Source organism: Bos grunniens, chromosome X, assembly GCF_055505025.1.
Source record: "Bos grunniens cultivar Pamir isolate PY7600 chromosome X, Bosgru_T2T1.0, whole genome shotgun sequence".
NCBI classification, from domain to species: Eukaryota; Metazoa; Chordata; class Mammalia; order Artiodactyla; family Bovidae; genus Bos; species Bos grunniens.
Genome location: NC_141194.1, coordinates 44,618,296 through 44,642,975, shown reverse-complemented (window position 1 = coordinate 44,642,975; position 24,680 = coordinate 44,618,296). Strand labels below are relative to the sequence as shown.

Sequence of the window (24,680 nt, the reverse complement as noted above, 5' to 3'; positions counted from 1 at the left end):
GCATAATAATATATCCTTTAATTCAGCACAAACTAAATCCGCCACCCAGGTGATGGAGTGATGATGAATGATGATGTTGACATTCCAGACCACAATCAACTAAAGATTGGGCTCTGCCAACCTTTTCCCCAATTCTATGCTGAATTCTGTTCTGCTCAAGTTCTCTCAGGAATATGCATCTGCCTGATGCCAAGAACTTCGCCTCTGTACACTGGTGTGAACTGAATCTCAGAGGCAGAATTTTGAGTAAAGAAGAATAGCTTTATTGCTTTGCTAGGCAAAGGAAAACATAACAGGTGTGTCCCAACCTGGGAGGATTTGGTGAGGAGTTTTATAGCAGTGGTTCAAGGCTGGGGTTTCTAATAGGATCAGGGTGTGTTCAGGGCCTGCACTCCTTTAATCTGGCATCAGGTAGCCTCTTGATGAGCTTCTGTGGTTCTCAAGGTTATCAAACTGTGACCTTCTCAGTGAAGAATGGTTCATCAAGTAGGTAACACCCTCCATTTATTGGGGGTTTTAATTCTTCAGAAGAGCTCAAAAATATTCTTATGTGTATCCTTTGAGGCAGAACCGGGATCCTGTCCCAAGATTGCACTATTTTTTCTTGACTGTTCCTCCCTTGTCTCCACATCCCCTCTCTTCCCTGATTAACAATTGTTCAAATCTGCCCTTTGGACTCAGGGAAGGTCATGGAGGCTGAAGCCTATTCCTTACAAACAAGAAATGGGGGACACAAAAAAGACTTCCATACCCAGGAGCCCCACAAGGTCCTCCTTGGCTTCATACTCCTAGCTTAAAATTTCCCTAGTCTTAGTGTTGGGAAGACACTGCTTTGGGAAAGATCCCCAGTGCCTTCTTACTTCCTACAAGTAATAATAAATCCTTCCTTCTTCTGATCTTTGGCTTTGTTGCAGCTATTGACTCAATACCCACCAAGAGGTGAACCCAGTTTGGGGATAACACTAAGACAATTTACCAAGATCCAATAAAACCAGGGAATGCATGCTACCTGGGAAAGAAATGTCACCCCTCCTAACCACTTGGAATGATAGTCAAAACATCTAGTAATTAAATTCCAGTCAATTGACAAAATTTTTCTCTTCTGACATTTGTTCTGGCATTTTTTGTTCACAACACAGCTGGTGTAGGGGAGGAAAAAACTTTTTGCTTCCTCTCTTCTAGGTTCAATGTCTGGAGCCTGCAAACAAAATTGATAAAAGACAAATTTACAAGAGAGAAAAAAAAGTTTTGATGATGTATGAGGGAGTTACAAAGAAAAATGTGGCTTAAGGAGGCGGCCAGATGATTCAGGTCTATATACCATCTTAGGCTAAACAAAGGAAAAGGGGTTTGGGGCTTATGGGTGGGTGCAGGGGGTAAATTATAGGAAGAGGAGGGGAGGAAATGTATGATAAATAAGGGTTATCTTGCAGATAAGAGTCTTTCACATAGGTGATAAAGGTGGCTCTAGGAGTAGTTCTTTGCCTGGTACAGACATTTTTACAAAAAGAAATAAGGAAATTTCCTATATAAATGTAAACGTCTTTACAAAAGGGGAAATTTATACCGTATTTTTAAGCAGTTAGGGGGAGGTAAAAAGCTTTTCCTAGGTCTGCTGGAAATTGCCTTTAGCTCAGAATAATTCTTATGCCAAAGTGGCATATTTTGGGATAGCATATTTTGGTCTCCTTCACTAGTATAAAAGGAATAAAGTTCCTCTCCACTCTCTAAATATTATATCATCTTAATAAGATTTCAATAAAGGTTTCTCCTATAAAACCTCACAAAGAAAATTCTTCAAAAGGAAACATCGATGGTATTTAAAAGGGTGACTAAAAGGAAAGACAATGGTATGTTTTATTTATATCTAGGGTGCTGTATGTCCCAATTTGCCTGGTACAGTCCTGATTTGTGCCTTTGTTCCGGCATAATTATTAATAGCATCCTTTTCACTCTCAGAAGTGCCCCTTTTGGATGCAATACATTATACAGTGACCTTACAAATACCAGAGATAATGTGAATATCCAAATGACTGTTGTGTTTCAAAATAACCATCTTAAAAGTCCAAATAAATACTTATTCCAAAGATGCTATCATTGATTCAAACATTTTTAGAATTATACTGTTGAAATCACTGGCTGGACTATTATATGAAATATTCACAAGAGCCATCCAATTCCTTTTAATCCCATCTCATTCTGCATTTTCCTCTCATTGTCTCAGACTATTTTTCACTCTCCTAAGAAGAAGCAATCCTGTTACCCACGCCAAAGTCATTCACTACGGTCATTGGACTTGGCTGTGATGAACTTTGTTTCCTAAATCAAAACTTTCTTCCAAGGATGAGAATGTGAGAATTTTCAACCACTGGCTATGTCCAAACTTGTGAACCACAAGCACGTTCTCCCTCTCTTTCTTCTCCCCACACCCTGACTCCTATATATAATATCAAATAACAAAGTACAAGGGCCCTCCAGGTAGCGCTAGTGGTAAAGAAACTACCTGCCAATGCAGGAGACATAAGTGACGCAGATTTGATCCCTGGGTTGGGAAGATTCCCTGGAGGACAGCATGGCAACCCACTCCAGTATTCTTGTCTGGAGAATCCCATGGACAGAGGAGCCTGGCGGGCTACAGTCCACGGGATTACAAAGAGTTGGACATGACTGAAAAGATTTAGCACACTCACGCAGCACACAGCAAAGTATAATCATAGTTATTGTAGATTGAAGGGGCTAATATATAGTACCCTTCTTTCCCAGGCCTGAGCTCTGTACCAATGGTTATAAACAGAAGAGTGACTGATGGAGATTAAAACATTAGCTGTATTGATGTTGGAGAACATGGTGTAGATGAGCAACAGCAGTGGGTTTGCCAATAATAATAACATTCCCTACATTTTTTCTTTTCATACCACTAGATGATCTAGTAAGCCTATGATTAACCAGTGGTATGTCTGATCTCCTTCTGGAAGAGGTCAGTTATTCTAGTCCTATATTTGCCAAACTACTCCCACAATACCAACTTCTGCTCTTGTGGAGATATCCTTTGACGAATGAGAAAGGACATAGAAGGAGCTTCTCTGAAAACTTCCCACATAACTCAGAGCTGGCTGGATTTTCTTGAGAGGCTGTGGCCAGCACATCACCTATATATGCTCTCTTACCTTCCTTCCACACTTTCCTTTCTTCCCCCTTGCTTCCCTGGAATTGTATCCTCCTGAATAATACATTGGTATATAAGCTCTCCTCAGATTGTAGGGAACCCAGGCTATGACAATATGTGACTTAGCAGATATGACATTAATTGACTTTCAAAAAAAGCATTTCATGGTCATTCCACACTATAACTGTTCTGCCACACACACACACACACAAAACCCTCCGTTGGCTCTCCCTACTTTTATAATCACTACTCACAGAGCCATTTTTTCTTTAATCCAAAAAAATTGTAATCCCATGGTTCACTACCATTATTATTCTTTTTCTTGTCCAGTTCAGTTCAGTTTAGTTCAGTCACTCAGTTGTGTCCGACTCTTTGCGACCCCATGAATTGCAGCACGCCAGGCCTCCCTGTCCATCACCAACTCCCAGACCTGAAATGAAAACACTCATCTATCTAACATGGAGGCAATTAATCAGCAAAAGTGGTATTACCAAGCTCCACCTTTAAAATGGCTGCTCTTGGCAAAAATGTTCAGATGCTAAAATTATTTGCATGGTATTGCATTAAGCATGCATTTTCCATCTGGATTAAAGGTGAAAGCCAGTGTAGCAATAAGATGATGATAGAAAAAATTTTCAGAATGAAAAAATGAAAGGCAGAACAAAGATATTTAAATAATCCATCTTTCAAAGTGGCCTTTAAGCATGAGGGCATTAGTCCAAGATCAACAAAAGGAAGTTGGTAAGATTGTAACCAACACAGAGAATAGACAGTATAGCATAAGAACTCAGTCATTTAAGACCCTTTGTTTCTGCTCTGCACCTGTTTCCATGGGTGGGTAACCTCACACATCAGAGACAAAGGAGTTTCTGAAATTCTGGGGACCTTCAGACTCTGGGAGAATGGTCATTACTTTCTCAGTAGAGGTAAGTTATCACCTGTCTTTTTGAGTTAGTTCTGGTCTTGAGGTAACGCCTGCTCATGTCTGCTTTCACTAAACCTGTGTGGGCTAGTCATGTTTAACTAGATTAATCTCATTTAGGTTTATCTTTCAGTGGTTCAGATAGCAGAAATACAGTGGTATTTCTGTAACTTAAGGAAGCTTGATGCCCCCACATTGTCTTTTTCATATCTCCAGTAGGTGGACATTCATCTTTATGCTATTTAGCATGTTTGTTTTTAGTGGGATTTATGTCATATTTGATTACTGCATACATCTCTGGTGACTCGTGACATTTCTCTCTCTTTCTCATTCTCTCTCTCTACTGCCTACAGACACACACACAAGATTATTTTTAACTTTCCCTTTTGAAATAATTTTAGATTTGCAGGATAGTTGCAAAAATAGTACAAAAAGTTCAGGTATATGTTTCACCCAACTTCCTCTAATGTTAATATCTTATATAAGCACAGTACAATTATCCAGACTAGAAAATTAACACTGGTACAATATGATTAACTAAGCTACAGAGCTCATTTGAATTTTACCAGTTTTTTTCCCCCAAATGAACTTTTCTGTTCTAGGATCCCATGTTACATGTCATTGTGTCTCCTTCATCTCCTCCAATCTGACCACTCCTAGCCTCTCCTTGTCTTTTGTGACTGAAACTTTTGAAGAGTACCGGTCAGTTATTTTGCAGAACCCATAATTAGAGTTTTTTCTGGTGGTTTCCTCATGATTAGCTTGAGGTTATAAGTTTTTGACAAGACCAATATAGAAGTTATGTTGTATCCTTCTTAGTGCATCATATTGGGGGGTATATGATGCCAATATGTTTTATTACTATGAATCTTAGTTACTTGGTAAGGGTGCTGCTGCTGCTGCTGCTGCTAAGTCACTTCAGTCGTGTCCAACTCTGTGAAAGTGAAAAGTGAAAGTGAAGTCGCTCAGTCGTGTCTGACTTTCAGCGACTCCATGGACTGCAGCCTACCAGGCTCCTCCATCCATGGGATTTTCCAGGCAAGAGTACTGGAGTGGGATGCCATTGCCTTCTTCCTTGGTAAGGGTGGTGCCTTCCAAATTTCTCTACTGAAAATTACTATTTTTTTCCTTTGGAAGTGATAACTTGAGAGAGATATTTTTAGGGTATGCTAGTATCCTGTTTCTCCTCAAATTTTCACTTACTGATTTTAGTATCCATTAGTGGATCCTGCCCACAACAATGATCACTGTGGTGTTTGCCCCACGGTGATTTTTGCATTTCTCTCATTCTTTCAGCATTTTAAAATTGGAATTCTTCAGTAAGGGGTAGCTCTCCATTCTCACTCATTTATTCATGTATTTATTATTTTCAACACAGACTCATGGGTATTTTATTCTATGGATTATAATTCAATACTATCACTATTCATTTCATTTTTCAAATTGTTCCATCTTTGGCCACTGGGACCTTCTTCAGGTTGGCTCCTGTGTCCTTTTGACATACCCTCATCCTTTACTGAGTATTTCCTTATTTTCTGGAACCACAAAATATTCCAGGCTCATCTTGCAGTTTTCTGTACCCTGTCCCGGAATCAACTACTTCTCCAAGGAGTCCTGGTTTCTTTTATTGAAGAACGGTGTTTTAGAAACCAAGATCTGGACACTAGGGATGCTTATTGCTAATGGGGTATCACTGTTTCTAGGCTCTTTCAGTAGGCAGAGATAGGAAATATATGTGTGTACTAACTCATATATATACACATATCTGTGTTTATTTCTATAGCTATCTAATTAATTATGTACATATATATAAAACCATGGAGAAGGCAATGGCACCCCACTCCAGTACTCTTGCCTGGAAAATCCCACGGACGGAGGAGCCTAGTAGGCTGCAGTCCATGGGGTCGCTGAAAGTCAGACACGACTGAGCGACTTCACTTTCACTTTTCACTTTCATGCGTTGGAGAAGGAAATGGCAACCCACTCCAGTGTTCTTGCCTGGAGAATCCCAGGGATGGGGGAGCCTGGTGGGCTGCCGTCTATGGGGTTGCATAGAGTCGAACACGACTGAAGCGACTTGGCAGCTTGGCAGCAGCATATAAAACCATGAGTTCTTTCTGATACCTCCAATTCTAGTATACACCACAAGTTTCATTCTAACACTTCCCTTATTTGGAATTCTGAGAGTGAGAAACCTGGCTCTCATCATCTAAAATATATTCGCCTATTTGTTCAACTCTAGATTTCAAAATAATTTCAGAATTGCTAACCCATATGCCTATGAAGGGCTTCCCTGGTGGCTCAGAGGTTAAAGCATCTGCCTGCAATGTGGGAGACCTGGGTTCGATCCCTGGGTTGGGAAGATCCCCTGGAGAAGGAAATGACAACCCACTCCAGTATTCTTGCCTGGAGAATCCCATGGACGGAGGAGCCTGGTGGGCTACAGTCCACGGGGTCGCAAAGAGTCGGACACGACTGAATGACTTCACTTTCACTTTCACTTTTCATGCCTATGAGAACCAGACTTACTAACTAGAGTGCATATTTGTGTGCAGTTCTTTTTGTCTTTAGCCTTATAGTATCCAGTCAAAATACTTTTCTCCAAGGATACTTAGATTAAGACTTTTCTTCCTGATTTCCTTCAGTGTGGTCATGTTATTCACTTGTAATACACTTCGGCTCATTTATTATTATTTGTGTTCCATTTTGGATTGCCCTCACATCTTGGTTTATTTCAGCTATTTATTGGGGAAGATAGGTGAAGCATTATTATGTTTTTAAGAGTCAAAGCTATACAAAAAATTATAATCAGAGAAGCATAGCTTCTTCCTCATCCTTACTAACCCATCTACATTTCACCTTTCTTTCTTCTCTTTTGCTGACCATTCCCTATAGGAGAGAAACATCTTTATGCTTTGAAAGTGAAAGTATTAGCTGCTCAGTAGTATCCAACTCTTTGCAACCCCATGGACTGCAGCCTGCCAGGCTCCTTTGTCCATGGAATTCTCCAGGCAAGAATACTAGAGTGGGTTGCCATGCCCTTCTCCAGGGAATCTTCCCAACCCATGTCTCTTAAATCTGCCACAGTGTCAGGTGAGTTCTTTACCACTGGCGCCACCTGGGAAGCCCTAGTTTATGGTTTGTTGCTGCTGCTGCTGCTGCTAAGTCACTTCAGTCGTGTCCGACTCTGTGCAACCCCACAGATGGCAGCCCACCAGGCTCCTCCATCCCTGGGATTCTCCAGACAAGAACACTGGAGTGGGTTGCAATTTCCTTCTGCAAAGCATGCATGCATGCTAAGTTGGTTCAGTCATGTCTGACTCTGACGCTATGGACACAGCCCGTCAGTCTCCTCTGTCCATGGAATTCTCCAGGCAAGAATACTAGAGTGGGTTGCCATGCCCTTCTCCAGGGGATCTTCCCAACCCATGTCTCTTAAATCTCCCGCATTGTCAGGTGAGTTCTTTACCACTGGCACCACCTGGGAAGCCCTAGTTTATGGTTTAGCCATCTTATATTTCTTTTCCACAGAAGGGCAGATATGCATGTATTTTCTTATATCTTCTTTCTTGCAAGAACTATAGATACTCTTTTGCATGTTGATATTTTCACTCTGAATCAGTTCATAGAGATCTTGGTCATTCTTTTGTTTTACAAACAGATGCATAGCACTCCATTATGTGAATATACCATAGTTTATTCAACATTCTGTGTATTGGCATTTAGATTATCTCCAGTATTTTGCAATTACAAACAATGGTGCAAGTAATAACCTTGTGTATATGTATTTTTGTATTGTTAGAGGTATAATTTCAGAATAGATTTCTAGTATTGGAATTGCTGAGTCAAAAAGTACGTGCAAAAGTAGTTTTGTAAGATATTGTCAAATTTCTCCCTGGAAAAATTTATTATAATTTGCATTCTCACCAGCAATGTATGAGAGTGCCTTCTTTTCCATGGTCTTGTGAACTAAATGTGTAGCCTTACTTTTAAAGTTTTGCCTGTCTGATAGGTGAGAAATGGTATCTCAGTGTTGTTTTAATTTGCATTTCTCTAGTTATGAGTGAGTTTGAATATTTTTGTATGTTAGAGGAAGAGAGAGAGAGACTGTTCATGACTTTTTTTGCATTTGTCTATTGGTTCTTTGGCTTTTTTTGTCCTTCAATTTAAAAAATGTTATATTAAGAACATTGAAGGCATTATGCTAAGTGAAATATATCAGACAGAGAAAGACAAATACTGTATGGTATCATTTATATGTGGAATCTAAATAAAGGTGAGCTTGTCAAAACAGGGAATATTGAGGAATTCCTTAATTTCTCTCAGCAAGTTGTCACTGTGTACAGTGTTACAGTGTTCAGTTATTGTTGTGATAAATTTAATGTCCAATTGTTCTTTTCTAGAACATGGAAATACAATCAATTTTTAAATATTGATCTGTCATACAACCTAGCTGACCTCATTTACCAACTTTCACACTATTTTTGGAAATGCCATGTGGTTGATTAGGGAATTCCCTGGTGATCCAGTGGTTAGGATTCTGTGCTTCCACTGCAGGGGGCCCAAGTTCAGTCCTTGGTTGGGAACTAAGATCTTGCAAGCTACATGGTGTGACCAAACAAATATAGGGTTGATCATATTACCTACAAATAGAGTTTCTATTTCTAATCTAGCTAGCCCTTATTTATTGTTCTTGCTTTGTTGCACTGATAGAGTCTCCATTACAATTTTGAATAGAAAAGCAGACATGTTGAATAGATGTCTGAATATAGAACAGACATTCTTACATTGTTTCTGAATAAAAAGGTAAATATTTAGTCTTTCACTATTATATGATGTTAGCTGCAGGTTGTGCATAGATAATTTTTTTCAGGTTGAAGATATTCCCTATTATTCTTAGTTTACTGAGAGTTTTATCCAGAATGGATGTTGGATTTGTCAAAAGCTTTTTATATATCTATTGCAATGATTATAGTTTTTTCCTCTAATCTGTTAATTTGACAAATTATGTGCATTGGTTTTTGAATATTAATCTAACTATGGAATCCTTGCATAAAATTTGCTTGGTCATTATATATCCTTCTTATACATTGTTGGATTCAATTGAGTAAAATTTCATTAAGACTTTATCAATTTTGTTCAGGAAAGATATTGGTTTGTAGCTTTCCTTTCTTGTAATGTCTTTATCTCGTTTACTGACTTCAGAGAGTGAGTTAAGAAACATCCCCTCCTCTTTAATTTTATATAAGAGTTTATAACTGATATTATTTCTATTTTTACTTGCATTGTTTGTGACATGAAATTTGCTGTTATCCTTATCTTTTTGCTCATTACATAGTGTGCATTTTTCTTTGGCAACTTTTAAGATATCTTTATCACTGGTTTAAAGCAATTTCACTATGATACATATGTGTATATATATATATATATAAATGTACTTATATGAATGTATGATATATGTTATTTCTTTGTGTGATTTTCTTCATGGTTCTTGTGTTTGGGGTCTGTTGAACTTATTTTATCTCTGACTATAATACTCAATCTGAGTACTGAGTAAACATCTGAATGCAGAGTTCCAAAGAATAGCAAGAAGGGATAAGAAAGCCTTTTTCAGCAATCAATGCAAAGAAATAGAGGAAAACAACAGAATGGGAAAGACTAGGGATCTCTTCAAGAAAATCAGAGATACCAAAGGAACATTTCATGCAAAGATGGGCTCGATAAAGGACAGAAATGGTTTGGACCTAACAGAAGCAGAAGATATTAAGAAGAGATGGCAAGAATACACAGAAGAACTGTACAAAAAAGATCTTCACAACCCAGATAATCATGATGGTGTGATCACTGACCTAGAGCCAGGCATCCTGGAATGTGAAGTCAAGTGGGCCTTAGAAAGCATCACTACGTGGAGAAGGAAATGGCAACCCACTCCAGTATTCTTGCCTGGAGAATCCCAGGGACAGAGGAGCCTAGTGGGCTGCCATCTATGGGGTCACACAGAGTTGGACACGACTGAAGTGACTTAGCAGCCACAGACTATGTCATTATAGCAAATGTAACAACAATAGAACGGGAGAAATATCAATAACCTCAGATATGCAGATGACACCACCCTTATGGCAGAAAGTGAAGAGGAACTAAAAAACCCCTTGATGAAAGAAGAGAGTGAAAAAGTTGGCTTAAAGCCTAACATTCAGAAAACTATGGCATCTGGTCTCATCACTTCATGGAAAATAGATGGGGAAACAGTGGAAACAGTGTCAGACTTTATTTTTTGGGGCTTCAAAATCACTGCAGATGGTGATTGCAGCCATGAAATTAAAAGACACTTACTCCTTGGAAGGAAAGTTATGACCAACCTAGATAGCATATTCAAAAGCAGAGACATTACTTTGCCAACAAAGGTCCGTCTAGTCAAGGCTATGGTTTTTCCAGTGATCATGTATGAATGTGAGAGTTGGACTGTGAAGAAAGCTGAACGCAGAAGAATTGATGCTTTTGAAGTGTGGTGTTGGAGAAGACTCTTGAGAGTCCCTTGGACTGCAAGGAGATCCAACCAGTCCATTCTAAAGGAGATCAGTCCTGGGTGTTCATTGGAAAGACTGATGCTAAAGCTGAAACTCCAATGCTATGGCCACCTGATGCGAAGAGTTGACTCATTGGAAAAGACCCTGATGCTGGGCGGGATTGGGAGCAGGAGGAGAAGGAGATGACAGAGGATGAGATGGCTGGATGGCATCACTGACTCTATGGACATGAGTTTGGGTGAACTCCGGGAGTTGGTGATGGACAGGGAGGCCTGGCGTGATGCGATTCATGGGGTCACAAAGAGTTGGACACGACTGAGGGACTGAACTGAACAACAATAGAAAGCCTTTTTGACTTTCTTATTGTATGGACAAATAGGTTTCAGCAGTCAAAAGTGAAAAATCATGAACTTAAATCATCTCCACCTAAAGATTGGGTTAAAATTTCAGTGAAGCCAAGTTTATTCTTCATTATTTTGTTAAATCCTGAAATCATCTTAACTTTCATCTCCGCACCCCCCCCCATCTTAAACGTTTTTAAAATGGGGAAGTCATAGGGATTGAAATGGACATAGTTGTGTTGCGTATTTTTTCCTTGGGTTCAGACTCCTCAGAATCATCTCAGAGAATTTAGTCTGTGTATTATTAACATTTTTAAATCTGAGCTTTCTCATCCATATAAAACTTTATTATATATTTATAAAATACATAAAACTTGACAACCTTTATGTTCCTTTATGGTTAGTATGTGCTTTCAAAATACTGACTTTAAAATGATGTCAGATCTAAAGTTAATAGAAAACAGTGGGTATACAGAGTTGTAGTAATTAAGCAGATCCTGTTCTTGAACCTTACATTCTCATTCTCGGTTTTCATTTCAGCTTTTGAATAATGCTTAATGATGTGCAAGCATAAACCAAGTAAAAATAAAAATCTGCTTTCAGGTAGTGTGAAGCACCATACAGTCCCAACACTGTGAGCAGTGATCGCCCTCCTCTGGGACTCACCCCATATCCAGGGCCCTTGTGGGGTCATGGGGTGCGGGGAGGACACTGGAATAGCTCAGTCTGACTCAGAAATGGGTCAGATATTCTCAGTGTACTAATGTCAGGACATTTGGATGCCCCTTGTTTTATGTCACTTCAGTAGACAGGTCACTGAATTTAGGGCAGGAAAAGACCTAACTATCTGGTAACCTAACCCTATCCCTTTGTTTTGTTATGTAAAATCAGGACCCACCGATGTTTTAGGAGGTCCATAGTCAGCCCACCTGGCATTTCCCCTCTTTGGGAACCCAGCACAGGTAAATGCACTTCGCCTGCAGCCATCCTAGACGGTCGAGAGATGCTGAAACTGCGGAGCAGCAAAACCCAGTCTGTACAGCAAGCTGTGCCTCTCCAAATCCTGATTTTGAAATAAAAGTCATTTTTCAATTTAAAAAAAGAAAGCATCACTACGAACAAAGCTAGTGGAGGTGATGGAATTCCAGTTGAGCTATTCCAAATCCTGAAAGATGATGCTGTGAAAGTGCTGCACTCAATATGCCAGCAAATTTGGAAAACTCAGCAGTGGCCACAGGACTGGAAAAGGTCAGTTTTCATTCCAATCCCAAAGAAAGGCAATGCCAAAGAATGCTCAAACTACTGCACAATTGCTCTCATCTCACACACTAGTAAAGTAATGCTCAAAATTCTCCAAGCCAGGCTTTAGCAATATGTGAACCATGAACTTCCTAATGTTCAAGCTGGTTTTAGAAAAGGAAGAGGAACCAGAGATCAAATTGCCAACATCCGCTGGATCGTGGAAAAGGCAAGAGAGTTCCAGAAAAACATCTATTTCTGCTTTATTGACTATGCCAAAGCCTTTGACTGTGTGGATCACAATAAACTGTGGAAAATTCTGAAAGAGATGGGAATACCAGACCACCTGATCTGCCTCTTGAGAAATTTGTATGCAGGTCAGGAAGCAACAGTTAAAACTGGACATGGAACAACAGACTGGTTCCAAATAGGAAAAGGAGTACGTCAAGGCTGTATATTGTCACCCTGTTTATTTAATTTATATGCAGAGTACATCATGAGAAATGCTGGACTGGAAGAAACACAAGCTGGAATCAAGATTGCCGGGAGACATATCAATAACCTCAGATATACAGATGACACCACCCTTATGGCAGAAAGTGGAAGAGGAACTAAAAAGCCTCTTGATGAAGGTGAAAGTGGAGAGTGAAAAAGTTGGCTTAAAGCTCAACACTCCGAAAACGAAGATCATGGCACCCAGTCCCATCACTTCATGGGAAATAGATGGGGAAACAGTGGAAACAGTGTCAGACTTTATTCTTCTGGGCTCCAAAATCACTGCAGATAGTGACTGCAGCCATGAAATTAAAAGACGCTTACTCCTTGGAAGGAAAATTATGACCAACCTAGATAGCATATTCAAAAGCAGAGACATTACTTTGCCAACAAAGGTCCGTCTAGTCAAGGCTATGGTTTTTCCTGTGATCATGTATGGATGTGAGAGTTGGACTGTGAAGAAGGCTGAGCGCCGAAGAATTGATGCTTTTGAAGTGTGGTGTTGGAGAAGACTCTTGAGAGTCCCTTGGACTTCAAGGAGATCCAACCAGTCCATTCTGAAGGAGATCAGCCCTGGGATTTCTTTGGAAGGAATGATGCTAAAGCTGAAACTCCAGTACTTTGGCCACCTCATGCAAAGAGTTGACTCATTGGAAAAGACTCTGATGCTGGGAGGGATTGGGGGCAGGAGGAGAAGGGGATGACAGAGGATGAGATGGCTGGATGGCATCACTGACTCGATGGACGTGAGTCTGAGTGAACTCCGGGAGTTGGTGATGGACAGGGAGGCCTGGCGTGCTGCGATTCATGGGGTCACAAGGAGTCGGACACGACTGAGCGACTGATCTGATCTGATCTGATAATACTCAATTTGGAAAAAATTTGTATATTCAAATATTTTTCCTGCCTCTTCTCTTCTCAGGGTTTCTAATTATACTTACATTAGGTTGTTTGAAGTTATTCCATAGCTCAATTATACTTTTAGTTTCTTTGTATTCTTTTTCTCTGTGTGCTTCATTTTGGCTAGTTTCTATTGCTATGGCTGTAGGTTCAATAATCTTTTCTATTGCCATGTATAATCTGACATTCATTTCATCCCATGTATTTTTCACTTCAAATGTAGTTTTCATCTCTAGGACTTCTATTTCAGTCTTTTTTTTTAAAAAAATATTTTCTGTTTCTAGTTAAGATGGTCAATCTTTATTCAAGGTTTTTGAGCATATGAAATGCAGTTACATAATTGTCTCATGCCCTTCATCATCTGTTTTTTCCTTGGTCAGTTTTGATTGATTTTTATCATCATGAGTCATGTTTTCTTGCCTCATTGCTAACCTTATAATTTTGATTGAATGACAAACATTGTGAATTTTATCTCATTGAATGCTGGATATTTTTGTTTTCCTATAAATATTCTTGAGTTTTGTTGTGGGATGTGTTTAAATTATCCTGAAACAGTTTAATACTTTTGAGTCTTGCTTTTAAGCTTTGTTGCACAGGACCAGAGTACCATTTAGTCAAAAGGTAAATTTGCCATATTACTGGGGCAAGACCCTTCTGAGTATTCTATTCAGTACTCACATGTGTATTTCTGCCATAACAAATTCCCACAAGCTTAGTGGCTTGAAAGAACGTAAGTTTTTTATCTTAAAGCTCTGGATTTCAGAAGTTCAAAGTCAAACAAATTGTCTATAGTTAAATGTTAGCAGATATGTTTCCTTCTGGAAGCTCTGAGGGAAGAATCTGTTTCCTTGCATTTTCCAGCTTCTTTGGGCTGCCTGATTCCTTGGCTTGAGGCCCCTTTCTCCATCTTTGAGTCAGTGGCACAGCATCTTCCAATCTCTCTCTCTCTCTTCCTCTCATACGTTTGCTTCCATTGTCACCTTTCCTTGTCTGATTCTGACCCTCCTGCCTCCTTTTTATAAGGACTCATGTGATTACATTGGATCCACTCATTGGAAAAGACCCTGATTCTGGGAAAGACTGGAGTCAAAAGGAGAAGAGGGCGGCAGTGAGTGAGATGGTTAGATAGTATCACTGACTCAGTGGACATGAGTTTGAGCAAACTCCAGGAGATGGTGAAGGACAGGGGAGCCTGGTGTGCTGCAGTCCATGGCATCTCAAAGAGTCAGACATGACTTAGTGACTAAACAACAACAACCTGGATAATCCAGAATAATCTCTGCCTCCCAAGACCCTTAATGTCATCATATCTGCCAAGTCCCTTTAGCCATGTACTCGAACATATTTGCAGATTCTGGGGATTAGGGCCTGGACATCTTTGGAAGGCCATTATTTACCCTACCACACCATATATGAGGTTTTCTACTTTGCCTGGTGAGAAAAAGGGATGTTTTTGGTCCTGTGTGAATTTTGAGGATTCCTCCAATTCTTTAAGTGGATTCTTTCTTCAATCCTGGGTATTTTCTTCTCTGGCATGTGATGATCAATAGTCATCGAAATACTTAAGGGATTCCTCTCCAAATTTCTGGAACTCTCTCTGTGTCCAGTTTCTTCCATCTGTTACTCTGCCCTGTGAAATCTGGTGACGTTGGGCCTCCCTGGACCTCATGTTCCTTCTTCTCAACTCAGGGTGACTGCCCTGCAGCCTGGAATCTCTCTTCAAGCAGTAAGCTGTGGTAACAACAGGTTCAGTTTGTTCATTTCCCATGTCTTAGCAACCACTCTTCTCCACTGTCTCATGGCTGATATTGAAAGCCACTGTTTCATATAGTTTTCCAATTTTTTAGTTGTTTTGGGAGTGTAAGAAAATCTGGTCCCTGTTAGTTCAATTTGACCAGAAGTGAAAGTAAAGGTATCATTTTTCAAATGCTCTTGATTATTATACCTGCTATGGTCACAGGAGTTTACAAAATAGGGGCTGATACAATAGGAGTAAATTTCATGATTCAACATTTAATGAGCAACTTTTATGGACAAAGGTAATGAGCTAAATACTGGGAAGAATAAAAATAAGCTTTCTGGTCACGAGGAGCTGGCACATGGTAGGCAGTCTGGGGCTTTTTGAAGGCACCAGGATGAAGAGGAGAAAGAGACATATATCATAGTATGTTAGAAAGTTAGGTCTCTTTCAGAACAGCTCCTGGAATGGGGCCTGGGCTGGAACCACTCTGTGCTGGCAGGGTTGATGTCAAGTTCCTTCAGACAGGACAGTCCCTGAAGGGTAGCTGCCCCACTTGGAAAGAGCTGCCAATGCCTTGCCTTGATGAACCCGAGGACTGCTAATTTCTTTATCTCACCAGTTCCCTAACATGCTTGCTTTTGTCCACTGTGCAGATGATCCTAACAAACAGCTCTGAACCTTGCAGGAGATACATAGAGGCAGGCAAATCACATTTGGCAAACATTATGCTGTTACCAGGATAGCCATTCTTAGATAAATTTTTATTGGAGCAAAGTTGATTTATAATATTGTACTAGTTTCATGTGTACAGCAAAGTGAATCAGTTATACATACACACACATACATATATACATATAATCAGATATATATAGATATAGATATATATAGATATATATATATGTTCAGTCTTTAAAAAAAAATTTCCCATATAGGTCATTATAGAGTATTGAGTAGTTTCCTGTTCTATACAGTAAGTCCTTATTAATTATCTGTTGCAGTGTATATATGTCAATCCCAATCTCCCAATTCATTCCTCCCCCTTACACCCATCCCTGGTAACCATAAGTTTGTCTTCTATATCTGTAACTCTATTTCTGTTTTGTAAATAAGCTCATTTGTACCATTTTTAAAGATTCCACATATAAGGAATATCACATGGTGTCTTTGTCTGATTTATTTCACTCAGTATGACTATCTCTAACTTCATCCACGTTGCTGAAAATGCCATTATTTTGTTCTTTTTTATGGCTGAGTAATATTCTATTATATATATGTACACATCTTCTTTATCCACTCCTCTGTCAATGGCCAGTTAGGTTGCTTTCATGTCCTGGCTATTGTAAATAGTGCATCAGGGAACACTGGGGTGCATGTATCTTTTGAATTCTGATTTTCTCCAGATATATACCCAAGAGTGGTATTGCTGAATCATATGGTAACTATTTTTAGTTTTGTAAGGAACCATCATACTCTTCTCCATAGTGATTGCATCATTTACATTCACTGGTACCATTTTCTAAGATGGTACATGTGAAAATATGGAATGCTTCCATATTTGCACATCATCCTTGCTCAGGGGCCATGCTAATATTCTCTGTATTGTTTCAGTTTTAATATATGTGCTGCCAAAGTGAGCACTGGATAGCCATTTTAATATACATATTATCCAAGAAGAAACTGAGACTTCTCTTAGCTAGGTCCCCAGAGTTAGTGTAAGGATCAAAGTCTGACTGCAGGGCCCATGATCTTTTATTTTTTGGCTCCAGAAAAACTGCCTCAGTTTCTTTCTTCTTTTTTTTTCTTTTGATCTCACCATGCAGCATGGGGTATTTTAGTTCCCCCACCAGGAATCAAACCCTCCCCTCTTCAGATGAAAGTGTGGAGTCTTACCACTGGACCACCAGGGAAGTCCAACAATACAAAAGTATCCATTACTTCTCACGTCCTCTATTTGCTGACTGTGTTCCTTACATCTAAAACCCTCTGACCTCTTGGTTTCTGATTAACTTCCTTATGCTGGAAAATATGAATCTCTTCTTCCCACTTGAGTGTGACTTCTGATGCCTTGCTCCCCAGTATCTATGTATTTCTGTACTCTCATATCTTCTTCACACCTGGTTCTTAGTCATTGCTTTGATCTGCCTCTTGTTCTGTTTGCCTTTTATGTAATCTTTCCCCCCACTTTTTTTCCAAACGCTAAACTTTTTATTCTGTATTGGGGTGGCAATGGCAACCCACTCCAGTACTCTTGCCTGGAAAATCCCATGGAAGGAGGAGCCTGGTAGGATGCAGTCCATGGGGTCACTAGGAGTCGGACACGACTGAGTGACTTCGCTTTCACTTTTCACTTTCATGCATTGGAGAAGGAAATGGCAACCCACTCCAGTGTTCTTGCCTGGAGAATCCCAGGGATAGGGGAGCCTGGTGGGCTGCCATCTATGGGGTCGCACAGAGTCGGACACGACTGAAGAGACTTAGCAGCAGCAGCAGCATAGCTGATTAACAATGTTGTGGTAGTTTCAGGTGAACCAGGAAGGGACTCAGCCATACACATACATGTATCCATTCTCCCCAACACCATCTTCCCATCTAGGCTGGCCGATAACATTGAGCAGAGTTTCATGTACTATACAATAGGTTTTTGTTGGTTATCCGTTTTGAATATAGCAGTGTGTACATGACCTTCCCAAACTCCCTAACTATCCCTTCTCTCTGGCAACCATAAGTTTGTTCTCTGTGAGTCTGTTGCTGTTTGTAAGTAAGTTTATTTGTATCATTTCTTTTTAGAATCCACCAAAAAAGGGATCTCATATGGTATTTCTCCTTCTCTGTCTGACTTAATTCACTCAGTGTAACACTCTCTAGGTTCATCCATTTTGCAGCAAATAGCATTATTTCATTCTTTTTAATGGCTGAGTAACAATCCATTGTATACTGTGCCTGTGAACAAATAAATTAGTACATGAATATTCAATATTCACAACATTCAGTTGTGTTTGAAAGTCAGCCAAGGGGATGCTTTGTTGAACCTGATGGAATCAGACATGGAAGAAACACATCAGGTTTAGAAACTTATAATAGAAAGCTGACTATCCTACAGTAGCAATGCCAGGTAATGAGTGGAGGAATCTGGAAATAAGGCTACATAAAAGGCCTTTTGGATCATGTTTTTCACTCTCCTTATTTATCCCACTTTAGCTATACTAGATTTCTTTCTGTTCTTCTAGCATGCCAAATATGCTCCTTCCTCAGGGCCTTTGCACTTGCAGTTCCCTCTGCCTGGAAATATCCATACTACTTACTTCCTCCAGTTAATTCTGAAATTTGGTTAAAATTTACCTCCATGAAGAGATCTTTTTTTCACCAGGCACATAAAATGACAACGTTATTATTCTACTTCTGACCCTGATTTATTTTTCCTCAGATCAACAACTATCATATTACCTGTTTATTTTCCTTTGATAAGACATCCTAATATTTTTTTCCATAATGGCACACTGAGAAAATGATACCATTTGAATGGCATACTGGAGGAAATGGAGGAAGCCAATTGTGATTGGTGTTAGTAAGACTGGAATGGGGGAGAAACTCCAGCCATTATGGAAACCTCAGTGGATGAAACATATATGTTACGATTCTGGCACCTGTTAACACCTGTCCTTCCACCAGAAGTAAGTGTCATAATAGTCCTGAAAGCAGAGCCTGACATGTAGTATGTGCTAAATAGGTAAGTTATATCATGACTGTTTCTTCATATCATTAAAAAGTCATGAATATTTTAAAGACTCTTTGATCTTTTGTCATATTGGAGTATATTTCATTTAATTGATCCTCTATTATTGCACTTGAAGGTGTTTTCTGATACTTGATTTAAAATCTGCCTTCTGGCCTTGTGAGTTATTAGTGAATTGCTCAAGACTTCAAAGGAATCATGTGCATGTCACCATACATGCCATCTGAGTGGCACTGTCTTCCTGGGGAAGACATCAGACTTGAGAAGGCACACACCATTTTCACTTCGATACACAGATACACATCAAGCCCTAATGAATCCTGGTATGTATGCTCCTGGAACAATCTGAAACATCTCTGGGCTTGTTTAGTGTATCATTCAAAAGGAATGAGAGTTGGTACATGTCAAATTCTCTATGGTTCTCATGTCCAACATGAACTGCATAGGAATTCCATCAGTAAGTTTTTCCCTTGATAATCACCTCTAAAACAGAAACTTGGAATAGAATCAGGAAGGGATGTGAAGGAGAATGAATGTATGAGGAGTATGCAGGAGATGCTGCAGGTGAAACTTGACTCCCCTCCCTCCCAGTGATAAGGGAAACCATGCAAGCTAGTGTACTTAGTGAATGCCAGAGGCATTTTTCTCATTCCTTACGGGCAGGGTGGAAATGTAGTCTCTTCTAAATTGTACCTGTACCTGTGTGCTAGGTCAATTAATCAAAGTGTAGGTACAGGACACATACACAAACGTATTTTGTAAAACTCAATCCATCCCTGGCTGCACAAATGTCCCGTCTATCAGAATGTCAGTGACCTGTGTGGATTTATGTGTTTTTGCACATTTTCTTAAAAAAATTGTTCTAACTTGAAAATTCATGGAAACATCACAAAGATTTTTTTGTTTTGTTTTGTAAGAAAGAAGAGATATAGTCAAGGGTTTGAGTGAAGAACTTCTGGACTCGAATCCTAATTATGCCACTTACAAATGTGTGATCTTGGACAAGTTACTTAACCTTTCAATATCTCGATTTTCTAAGGATAATACATATTTCACACAATATTAGGAAATGAGATAAAGACACTTGGGGCTTTACTGGTAATGCACCTTTTAATAGAATGAAGACATAGATTTTCCTCTCCCTCTTTCTTAAAATTCTCACTCTCTATTTAGAGACACATTTCTTAAAGTGTGTTCATTAGAACAAACATGAACCTGTTCCAAGACATGCTCAAAAAAAGAGGGACCACTACACCCTAACTTCACTTTTAGAGATTCATTATGCCAATTGGCACATTGAAGGCTTAGGAATTATATGGTACAGAAAATCGGTTGATTTTATTTAATTTGGTATTTCTCTGTCTTATCTGACCAGGAGATTGTTTATTTCTGATGATACCTCTTAGCAGCTTTCTGAATGATTCTGTGATAAAACACACTATGAGAATGGATCTTCTAAGGCACCATCAGAACAAACGATCACTGAATTTAGGGGAAATCAGGAGTGTCTGCAATGAAGCTACATTGTCTTAACTGGAAAACTGGAGGTCCTAGGTTGCTTAGAGACATGGTGTGTGTGCGTGCGCTAAGTCACTTCTGTCGTGTCTGACTCTTTGAGACCCTCTGGACCATAACCCGCGAGGCTCCTCTGTCCATGGGATTCTTCAGGCAAGAATACTGGAGTGGGTTGCCATTTCTTCCTCCAGGGGATCTCCCCAACAGAGGGATCGAACCCACGTCTCCTGTGGCTCCTGCATTGCAGGTGGATTCTTTACTGCTGAGCCACTGGGGAAGCCCATTTATAGACATACACATCTTGTAATAACGTGATAATATGATTTTTAAGTTTGTAATAATCCCAAAAAATAATTTTATGTATCTAATTCTTTTCTGCTTACTATCTTAATTTTTATTAGCCTGTTATTTTATTGACTTGTACTTATCTTTTATGTTTTCTCTTCAAGCATCAACTCTTGGTTTGCTCAGTGTGGGTGTGTAAGGGTGGAGTCTCCCTTCTTCACAAAACCCCTTGGTAGGTGCAGCTTCCAGTAGTTGGTGACTCATGAATGACAAGACTTGAAACACTTTAAGCATTGATTATAATGAGATTGTAGCAAGTTATTGCTTGATGAAGTTGGCTTTATTAATAGATGAGATAATCCAGTTGTTACCAAAAGTCTGACTTGTAAACTTCTTATAATCCTCTTATTTATTTAGAAAAATTTTTTGAATCTAATCCCATCACCATAAAACTTAAAGAAATTTCTTTACAGCACTTCATAGGTTGCCAAGAAAAGTGAAGTGGATTAAATCAAACATTTTTCTCTTTTCTTTATATATACACACATATATATTTTATTGAGGTATAGTTACAATGTTGTGTTAGTTTCAGGTGTAGGGCCCTGTAATTCAGTAATATACCTCTATTCTTTTTCAAATTATTTTCCCTTATAGGCTATTGTAAAATATTGAGTATAGTTCCCTGTGCTATACAGTAGGATAATATCATTTATCTGTTTTATGTACAGTAGTGTGTGTGTGTGAATCCCAAACACCTAATTTATCCCTCTCCCTCCTTTCCATTTGGTAACCATAACCATTTGTTTTCTATGTCTGTGGGTCTATTTCTGTAAAAAAAAAAAAAAGTTAAATAAGGAAAATAGGATAACAAGAGTTCAAGTAGGACAAAAAAAAAGATAGTTTCCCCTCACCCACCTACTCCTACCAAAAAAAAAAAAAAAAAACCCAGAAAAGGAAACTTACAAACCCTGATCTTCATTCTCATACAAATAAGAGAAAGGCAGGAAAAACAATAACAAAGACTTCTGAGCACAGAATAAGAAAAGTCAATTTTAGAAGTGCTAACAAATATTCTGTAACATAAAGGTAATTGTAAAATTATATAGGTAGGTCTGAAAAGAGAAAATTATACAGAAAAAGAAAATGTTTTTCACCCTCCCCCCAACTAACAGATGGGGAAGAGAATCTGTTCATTGCTGACGCCAAAAGACAAAGACTCCTACTGAATATTTCATTTTCACCCTTAAAATAAGATAGCTGTGTGCAGAAACTAGAATGGGCAACACCTCCCCACAAAAGTAAAATGAAAATAAATTAAAATATTATCACCGTGACATATCAGGACCTGTACAATTCCAATCTGCAATGGGACTTATTCTTGTAAAGATTTTCCTGTTTCTAGTAATAGCAAGCTAGGTTATTTTGGAGAAGGCAATGGCACCCCACTCCAGTACTCTTGCTTGGAAAATCCCATGGACAGAGAAGCCTGGTAGGCTGCAGTCCATGCGGTCATGAAGAGTCGGACACAACTGAGCAACTTCACTTTCACTTTTCACTTTCACGCATTGGAGAATGAAATGGCAACCCACTCCAGTGTTCTTGCCTGGAGAATCCCAGAAACAGGGGAGCCTGGTGAGCTTCCATCTATGGGGTAGCACAGAGTCGACACGACTGAAGCGACTTAGCAGCAGCAGCAGCAGGTTATTTGGGCCAACTTTTTTCAGAAAAACAATGACAAATTATGGATAAATGCAAAAAACGAAGTTATTTTTATAAAGCATTGAAGAGCTAACAAGATAGGAATTTCCAGGATAAACTCAAAGGGAAAGCAGGAATCTAGAGAGGTAAAGGGAGCTAAGTGGCCTCTAAAGGCTTTTGTCAATCAGGAAAAACGAAAACTTTAGTTTTTACAGCCAGGCTGATATGGTTACCCAAGGTGGGAAGAAGTTAAGAGAAGATGCTCCCCAGTATAAGTAGAATTCCTAAAGGGCTATACTCTTTGGGTCACTGTGAAGTAGAAGTAAATTGGCCTTTGAATATAGTTTTATGTTTTATATTTGACATCTTATGGATGGACTCCCCCCCCAAAAAGCAACATAAAAATGAAACCCTCTAGCACTGAATTTAGTTTGAAGTGATACCAAACAGATAGTATCCCTAGATATTTGGTTTAAGTAAATGTGTACTTTCTTTTGTGTATTTTTGCACCTTTTATAACAGAGTTCAAATTATTATATTTTCGAAGATATTTAGTGCAAACAGCGCCACTCATAAAGCAAAAGAAGCACTGTGCATAAGAACAAGCAGAAAGAACAGACAGCAGAAAGAGATCTACAAAGACTCTGGATGTGGAGTTATTATTTAAGACTTACAAAACAATTATGCTTTCAATGTTTAAATAAATGAAAGATAAACTGAAATATTGCAAACAGAAAACCTTATGAAGTAAAATCAGATCTGAAAAAGGACCAGTTAGAACTTGTAGAAATGAATATATGTATATAAATAAATAGACCCATATAGATATATTCATGATGGATATATATCTATATACATATGTGTTTGTGTATATGTATATACACATACATATATATATTTGTATATACATACACACATTTACATGAATACATTACAGATCAATGCATAGAAATTAAAAGACTATTCATGGATAAAAAGATAATTGGGAGTTTGAAGATAAGTCAGAAAAAATTATCCAGAATGCACCACAGAAAGAATAAAGGATGGAAACTACAAAAGAGAGATTAAGAGATATGAGGGTACAGGGAAACGGTCTAACAATAATGTATTAGAATCCCAAAAGAGCAGTAGAGAGAAAATAAAGCTATAATGGTTATTAATTTTTAGAAATGATAAAATATATAAACCCAACATTCTGGAAGTCCCTCAGTTTCAAGTGAGAAATTGGATAATGAAGATGTGGTACATGTATACAATGGAATATTACTCGGTCATTAAAAAGAACAAAATAATGCCATTTGCAGCAATATGGATAGACCTTGAGATTGTCATACTGAGTGAACTAAGTCAGACAAAGACAGATACTATTGGATATCACTCATATGTAGAATCTAAAAGAAAGGGTACAACTTATTTACAAAACAGAAGTGGAGTCACAGATGTAGAAAACAAACTCATGGTTACCAGGGGATAAGAGGGCAGGGAGAGGTAAATTGAGAGATTGGGATTGACATATACACACTGCTATATATAAAATAGATAATGAATAAGGACCTACTATAGCATAGAGAACTCCACTCAATACTCTGTCAATCTATACGGGAAAAGAATCTTAAAAAAGAGCAGATATATGTATATGCATAACTGATTCAGTTTGTTGTATACTTGAAACTAACACAACATTGTAAATCAACTATACTCCAATAACATTTTTTTTAATTAAATAATACCTAAATTAGTGGGAAAATATGCCATGGTTGTGGGTCAGAAGAGCTATTACTGTTAAGATATCTATTCTCCCCAAATTGATCTATGGACAAGCAAATTTTCCACCAGACTTTTTGTAGATATCTAAAACTTCTTCTAAGATCTGTATTATAAGGCAAAGAAATCAGAATAACTGAAATAATTTTTTTTTTTAGAATAAGTGAAATAATTTTGAAAAAAGAAAAAAAAATGAGAAACTCATACTACTTGATTTCAAAACATACTATAAAGTTACAGTAATCAAGTTAGTGTGGTATTGGTGAAAATACCACACATAGATCAATGTGATAGAGTAGGAGTTCCAGAAATAGACCCAGTCTAAAATGGTCAATTGATGCAAAAGTAATTCAA

At 38.6% G+C, this 24,680-nt stretch overlaps 1 long non-coding RNA gene and 1 other non-coding gene across 3 annotated transcripts in view; one reads left to right on the top strand and one right to left on the bottom strand.

Annotated features, from left to right (window-relative positions):
- Window positions 1–3,918: 3,918 nt before the first annotated feature.
- Window positions 3,919–24,680, top strand: part of LOC147340238 (uncharacterized) — a 51,496-nt gene continuing 30,734 nt past the window's right edge. For both annotated transcript variants that reach the window (XR_015158879.1, XR_015158880.1), the window contains exon 1: window positions 3,919–4,092. This is a non-coding gene — a long non-coding RNA (uncharacterized LOC147340238). The remainder of the gene's footprint in view (window positions 4,093–24,680) is intronic.
- LOC147340239 (U6 spliceosomal RNA) lies at window positions 16,864–16,969 on the bottom strand. The gene has a single exon (XR_015160038.1). It is a non-coding gene; the product is annotated as a U6 spliceosomal RNA (small nuclear RNA).